Source organism: Dendrobates tinctorius, unplaced genomic scaffold (assembly GCF_039654945.1).
Source record: "Dendrobates tinctorius isolate UK_male_01 unplaced genomic scaffold, ASM3965494v1 ptg000019l, whole genome shotgun sequence".
Lineage (NCBI taxonomy): Eukaryota > Metazoa > Chordata > Amphibia > Anura > Dendrobatidae > Dendrobates > Dendrobates tinctorius.
Window position 1 is genome coordinate 66,869,883 of NW_027361687.1, and position 8,050 is coordinate 66,877,932.

The 8,050-nt window shown below is 42.2% G+C and overlaps 1 protein-coding gene across 1 annotated transcript in view; it reads right to left on the minus strand.

The window, feature by feature from the left end:
• The window catches only part of LOC141083027 (uncharacterized), a 120,384-nt gene extending 113,818 nt beyond the window's left edge, over positions 1–6,566 (minus strand). Inside the window, exon 1 of the mRNA XM_073567173.1 lies at positions 6,484–6,566. The gene's annotated coding sequence lies outside the window, so the exon portion shown is untranslated. The remainder of the gene's footprint in view (positions 1–6,483) is intronic.
• Between the last annotated feature and the right edge of the window lie 1,484 nt (positions 6,567–8,050).

Below are 8,050 nucleotides of genomic sequence, written 5' to 3' on the forward strand. Positions count from 1 at the left end.
CCCGAGCTCGAGGCCCTGGAACCTCAAGAACATGGATACGGAGGCCCATTTAAATGAAGCAGAGGTGCATATGCTCGGCGCCTGCTCCACTCATTGTCGATGGGACTGATGAAGAAAGCTAAGCACAGTTCTATGCTATTTCTAGTAGTCGCATAGTCAATAAATGGAGCAGAGGCTGAGAATGTGCACCTCCGCTCCACTGAAGTTCTAGAGCCCTGTTCTTGAGAATCCCCAGGTGGACCCCTGTGCAAGAGTGGACAACCACTACATGAGCAATGTTTAGTACAGTACACTTAATTCAACATGATCAAATAATGCAGTATCCTAACATTCATTTAACAAACTATCAAGTTTATTATTATAATGAGGCAAACGCGAATTTGTGAACAAGGGTCAGGTAATACTGAATGGAGCTGAACAGTGGTCCCCCAGAATCAATGTCACTGTTGGGTCCTTGATACCCCAGTCCGACACTAAACTCTGGTCGTAATTGTATGAGCATAAACTCTGGGCAACAAAAGGCTTCTTAAAGGTTCAATGTGGTTACTTCTGTGTTTATTAAATGTATTTATTCACAGCGCGCTTCTTACTGGCAGAATCACAGAATGTTCACAACAATTCTGAGGTTTCCACATCATTCTCTCAGTGACACAGGAAGGTGAAGCATCTGGAGGTGATGGAGAAAATCTTTGTCTGCTTCGCATTACTTCATTTTCATACTGGTAGGTAGGTTCATGTTCTACTCATGAAAATTTGACCTACTGTGGTCCAGAAGAAGACTTCTTCAGTGGTCTTTGTGAAGAGTGAAGAGCTTTTACAGTTTTTTTTAAATTCTCACTGGTAGATAATGATGACTTACTACAGATAATGATGGTCAATTAGTGGCTAATCACAATTACTTCATTTATCCTTAAAAGACGTGCATAATACTTTGAAGTCTTCTAGGACTGTATCAACTTATTTCAAGCTTTTTCTTAGCTTTACTAATATCAAAATTACCTCTTCATATATAGTGGGGAAAATAAGTAATTGATACACTGCCAATTTTGCAAGTTTTCCCACCTAGAAAGAATGGAGAGGTCTGTAATTGTTATCATAGGTACACTTCACCTGTGAGAGACAGAATCTAAAAAAAAAAAATCACATTAAATGGTTTTTAAATAATTAATTTGCATTTCATTGCATGAAATAATAATTTGATCACCGACCAACCAGCAGGACTTCTGGCTCACACAGACCTGTTAATTTTCTTTTAAGAAGCCCTCCTACCCTGCACTCATTACCTGTAGTAATTGCACCAGTTTGACCTCGTTACCTGTATAACAAATACCTGTCCACACACTCAATCACAATCCAATCTCCCTCTCCACCATGGACAAGACCAAAGAGCTGTCTATGGACACCAGGGACAAATAGTAGACCCGCACAAGGCAGGGATGGGCTACAGGACAATAGAGAAGCAGCTTTGTGAGAAGGAAGCAACTGTTGGTACAATTATTAGAAAATGGAAGAAACACAAGGACTGAATCTTCATCGGTTTCTGGCTCCATGCAAGATCTCGCCTCGTGGGGCAAGGAGGATTCTAAGAAAGGTCAGGAATCAGCCCAGGACTACATGGGAGGATCTGGTCAAGAACTTGAAGAGCGTTGGGACCACAGTCTCAAACATTACCATTAGTAACACATTATGCCATCATGGATTAAAATCCTGCAGATTTTCTTGATTCTATTTTTGGAGATTCTGTCTCTCACAGGTGAAGTGTAGATCCGATAAAAATTCCAGACCTCTCCATTCTTTTTTGGTGGGAAAACTTCCAAAATTGGCAGTGTATCAAATATTTACTTTGCCCACTATATATGGCTACGAGTTAACAGATGTATGTAAAGTTTCTTCAGTGGTTTATGAGATTCTTTCCCTATCTACATTGCTGTAATACTCTCTCACTATATAGATTTGCATCAAAATGGTTACTGCATTCCCCACCTCTGTTTTTTTGCTGGCTGATACATTTGTTTCCTCTGCTTTTCTACTGGCTACTACATTCTCTGCCTCTGCTTTTATACAGGCTTTGATATTATTTCCTGGTTTGCTGCACTATACCATGTGATGTGGTTGCCCAGCCGGAATTTTAGGTGATTAGCACATATCAAATAGCAAAGTGTTTAAATTCAATGGATTCACCAAATTCCTAAAATGTGTGTCTCCAATCATGCCCCTTGTGTCTCCAATCATGCCCCTTGTGTCTCCAATCATGCCCCCATGTCTTTCAATCATGCCCTGTGTGTCTCCAGTCATGCCCCCCAGTGTCTCCAGTCATGCCCCCCAGTGTCTCCAGTCATGCCCCCAGTGTCTCCAGTCATGCCCCCAGTGTCTCCAGTCATGCCCCCAGTGTCTCCAGTCATGCCCCCAGTGTCTCCAGTCATGCCCCCAGTGTCTCCAGTCATGCCCCCAGTGTCTCCAGTCATGCCCCCAGTGTCTCCAGTCATGCCCCATCTCCATCCTGCCGGCTTGCCGTTTTCTATACAAATTAAATAAAACAAAACACCTTTCTCCTTACCTTACAGCGCTCCAGCGATCTTCACCCCAACCTGAAAGTGCGCACTCGCCAGCAACTGACAATGACATCAGACACCAGCTGCCAGCCTCCGATTGGCTGGCAGCTTTAACTAATGCAGAATACTGCCCTGGGGGCGGGGCAGTGGGTTCCGATGGGTTCCGATGGGTAGAGGTGATGGGGCCCAATGCTGGGCCCCTCTGCTGATCGGGCCCCATACGCCAGTCAGGGCAGTAATGCCGTGATGGCGGCTCTGTCTCTTTGCATCCTTTTGTGACAGAGCTGGTCCATGTAGATACTGATTGACCGAAACAGTCAAATGCCAATTCTTCTAGAAAAGGGAAAAAAAGACCAATGGGAAACTGGGGTAGCGCTAGAGAGGAGCACCGGAAGATCAATCGGTAAATCGAGAATTTTTCAATTATTTTTAGACCAAAGTAATAAAAAATGTGGACAACTTCTGTAAGGTTTTCGTTGACTTTTGGAAAAAACATAATTATCACCCAAACTAAGTAGTGATAGTGATTGAGATCCCTCTTTTCTTTCAGGTGTGACGACTGAATCATTTTGTGGAGAGAGTAGAAACATAACTGGTGTGGAGGGAGGAGACGTGACACTACAAGTGGACCACACGGATTTCAAGGACGCCACCTGGATAATTCAAAAAAACTTGGCGCCGATTGCCAAAACAAAACCAGGGAAAATCATTGAAGATATAAAAAAAACATACAAGGGACGAGTGAAGGCTACAAGTAACGGCTCCTTAGTAATCAGTAATCTGACCAGAGAAGACCAGGGGTCTTATATAGCAAATATATTGATGCCCAGGCAATGTAAACAGATGTATTATCTTACAATGTACAGTAAGTTAAACAATTTTAACATTTCCTCGTATATGGGGTTTAAGAAAAAAAAAGCAAAATTCTTTAACATCTCAGAAAAGTCAAAAAGTTAAAAATAAGACATATGATTAGCCCTTACCAAGCCTACACAAGTCCTGTTGAAGCATACACTTCCTTCTTGCTAGTCTTTACTTTTTGGTTCTTGCTCTTTCAGCCAATTATTGATACACCCCTACAAGTGATTGGTTGAGAGAATGTAAGTAGGGACCAGGACAGTAGTCGTGGCTGAGGACACCATGTCCTTGGTGTCCCGGCCTTTAATCGCAGAAAAGTTGTCAACTTCTACTATTTCACTGTGGTGCGTCACAGCTCCTGCACACTCAGCCTCTGTGCACAAGGCAGAAATAACGGACATATATACCGGTTCAGATGCCAACCAAAAGATTTTACTTTTCTCTTCAACGGTCCCGGACACATCAGTCACATTACAGTCCACACAGCATTCCTCCTGCACTTTCCCTTTCCTGCTTTCTTTGTCCTCACGTACATTACGGGGTAGTAGTGCCCTTGGCGGTACCGCAGCACCACTCCTGTAGGACCTCAAGACATAGGGGATCCCGTTCATCCGTTTCACCCCGGATTTGCAAGCTTCAGCCCTATTTAAGATCTGCCACATGGTGAATATTCTGCGCCCTGCACGACTTTTGGGCCATGTATTCCTTCCCGTTCCTGCTGCTGTCATAGACTGCAATCTTCCGGGTGCTCCGGTCTTATTAAGCACCCGCCTGACTGTGCCCGTGCTTTTCTTCTTCATAATCGTTGCATAGCTACTATAGCGTCCCGGGCTTAGAGCCCTTGTGGACACTTTGGCAGTACCAATGAGTCAGGCTCGTGTACTCGTGTAGCAGTACCATTAGCATTATATACATCAAATAATAACATTTACATAGAACTTCTTAAAGGGGTGATCTTAAGGGAGCGTCTTAATTCTGTAATAATTCTGTAATGCTATAGATAAGCCCCCGATGTAACCTGAAAAAGAAGAAAAACAAGTTAGATTATACTCACCAGGGGGCGCGGTCCGCTGCGGTGGGTGTCGCAGTCCAGTCCGGTGCCTCTCATCTTCTAGAGATGACGTCCTCCTTCTTACTTCTGCCGCAGCTCCTGCGCAGGCATACTTTATCTGCCCTGTTGAAGGCAGAGTAAAGTACTGCAGTGCGCAGGTGCCGGGAGAGGTCAGAGAGATCCGGCGCCTGCGCACTGCAGTACTTTACCCTCATCAGGGCAAAGAAAGTACGCCTGCACAGGAGCCGCGGCAGCAGTAAGAAGGAGGACATCATCTCTAGAAGATGGGAGGTGACGGACCGGACCGCAACACCCATCGGACTGGACTAGAGGCCGGGATGATTATAATCTAACTTTTTTTTTTTTTATCTTTCAGGTTACATTGGGGACTTATCTACAGCATTACAGAATGCTGTAGATAAGCCCCTGATGGTGGTGGCCGCAACTTATAGGCCAAAAATGGGGTGACAGATTTCCTTTAAAAAGTAGTTATTTTTAAGAATAGATTTATTTATATTTTCTCGGGAGTAACCCATTAAATACCCCATTAAGTACCCTGCTCCTCAGGGTTCCCAGTAGTACAGGAAGAGATGATGTCTCACCGATCAGTTACTGACCTATGCAGCCAATCACTGGTCTCAGTGGTGACTTCAGAGTCTAAGCCTGAATCTCTTCAAAAACACTTTGTAAAGCTTTGAATAATTTATAGAAACTAATGTCTAGGTGTAACCTTAGCTGAAATTGTGGTAATAATGGAAACTGCTTCTCAGATGTGGCACCTGAATCATTTTGTGGAGAGAGCAGGAACATGACCGGTATGGATGGAGGAGTGGTGACTCTAGAGGTGGATCTTACTGAGGTCAATGACATCACCTGGGTAACGCAAAAGAACTTGGATCCAATTGCTAAAACAAAACCAGGGAATGTAATTGAAGATATAATAAGCTCTTATAGAGGACGACTGAAGGCTACAAGTAACGGCTCCTTAGTAATTACCAATCTGACCAGAGAAGACCAAGGGTCATATATAGCAAATATAAATAGATCCAACCAATGTACTCTGGAGTATAATCTTACTGTGTACAGTGAGTTTTATTCTTGTTTCTTAACACTTATTTATTTTTTTTTTAAGTTAACATGAAAGGGAACAGACCTGTTAAAAATAACAAAACAGGTTACATGCATCAGCATCGATCCTCTGTAAATGGAGATCCAGCTTTTACATGGCTCCTGATGGTCTCTACTTGATGGTCCTGTCCTTAACACACCAGATGTGCCCTTTCAGCCAATCACTGGCCACAGCAGTGACCCGCCTCAGTCACTGATTGGCTGAACAACTTTTTCTGATGCATCTTGGATGAAATCAGGAAGAAGAGAGCAGCAGAGTTCTGGTAAATACTGGAACAGAGACCTGTGTACGATTGGTGAATCTGTGTAAGATCCTTGTGGGTGAATATTGCTCCTTTGATTATTTTTCACTGGTCTGTATCATTTTGAGAATAATTTTGTCAGCTGGAAATCCCCTTTAAAATTATCTATTTATTATATACCATGCAGTTAAAAGTAAAGTGACTCAAATAGGTCGTTATTTATCTACTTTTTCCTCAATTTTTGCATCTGATTTATTGTAAATAAGAAACATAAGAGCACCTCAAATAGCAGCACAACACCAACCTCTGACATTTCAAACTCAGGTGAGAAAACCACAGACAAATAAGTGCAAAGACTTTCTTAAGTATGTTTTAAAGTTAAAATTCCTTTTTATTTGCAAAGCTATGGACTGTGCAGTACATCTGAATTTTTTATGTTCTGACCATGGTCAGTCTTTGCTGTCCAGTATCAATAATGGCTGGGGTTTCGATATTCCAATCGTAAAGTGTTCAGTGGTTCATTAGTCCCACTTCTTCTACTCAAGTAGTTTAGTGTTGACATTTTTGGGCTTCTAGTATTTTTTTAAGGGTTTTTTGACTAAAAAGTTTTCAATTGGTTCCAGGTAAAGTAGTAATAAAAAAAGATACATACCGGACCTTCTAGGTTTCTCTACAGCATTACCGATGTTCCGCAGTGATTTCCTTGGATCATTTCTGCAGAAAACGAAAGCAAGAAGACTAAGGGTGAACAACCTCATTATTGCTCATGTTTTGGTGTCCAGTAGTTTAGTGCAAGAGTTTTAGTTTTCCAATGGTTACGTGCTCAATTTCCTGGTATGTAGTATTCATTTTCCTGGTGTCCAGTGGTTAACTGCTCAGTTTTTTTTGGTTGTCTAGTAGTTTAGTGCTATTTTCTCTGGTTAAAACAGTGTGACAGTGTCATTGCGGCGTATGTGAGGGGAGATATGTGTCGCAAAGGTTGTTATCCTGCATCATGTGAAACCCATAAGTTTCCCTCCTGCATGATATGTGCTGCGTATAAACCAGTTGTTACCAGGGTCTGGGTTTCGTTATCAGTAGGTGTAAGAGATGGGCAGGATGCCTACTCACCATATCTCCAAATCAAGGGTGTAGTTGGAGGGAGTTAAATGTCCAGCCACTATTTTGTCTGGTCTGTTTGGAGGAAGGAAGCCTCCAGGCTGAAGCTCTGGTGAGAGCTGCAGTGAGTGTTTGTCCCAGAAGGCTGGAGCCATACTGGGGAGGACTTTTGTATGGACTTTCTATTTTCATTTGTTCCACAGAGGCTGTTTTGTGTTGCTACTTTTGCTTTATGTTTTATGAAGTAATACACCACACAGAGACTTGAATACAAAGTGTTCCTGTGTCTAACTCGGGAAGCAGCTGAGCGAGCCGACCTTCCTCAACAGGTTTAGAGGGTCGGGTTTATCATGTTTAGTAATTTAGTATTTAGGTTCCTGGTGCCTAGTGGTTTATTGCTGAGATTCCTAACAATGCAGCGGCTTAGGTTTCAAATATCTTGTTGTCCAGTGATTAAGTGCTCAGCCCTAAGTGTCCAGTGTTTTGGTTCTGGTTGTCCATTCTTCAGTTTCTTGGTCCCAAGTGGGTTAGTGCTAATGTCCTTGGTGAACATGGTCTAATGCTTAGTTGCATGTTGTCTGGTGCTGCAGTTTCTGCTATACAGTGACTTACAGATGAGGCACAGGGTGATGTCTAGAAGTTAAACATACTAATTTTGGTGTTCAGAAGGTTTTCTCCAGCCCATGTGCTTATTTTGTGTTGAAGTTCCTAGTTTTAAGAGATAATGGACTACACTGTGACCATCTTGAAAAATACATGAATCCCTCGGCAGGATAGACAAAGATGGCTGCCTTATGTGTCTGGTCTTAGCTCTCAGCCTGTGTTTCTTAATAAAACACAATATCTGGTTCTAGATGACACTTTTTAACTTTTCAAAATTTCCTCTAATTATAACTTTGTCTTCATTCTCACAGGAGGGCACCAACATTTTCTGACAAAAGTAGTGCCGGTCGTCATTATTCTGGTAGCAATCCTTAGTGCTACCTTGCTGATTAGGTGTCGTCAAAAAATAAATCTACAACATATGGGTAAGTCTGGCAATACTCCAATAAATTGTAAGTGAGCCGTTATTTCTTATTATATTTTTATCATTTATATATGTGATTTATTTATTTTTTAAC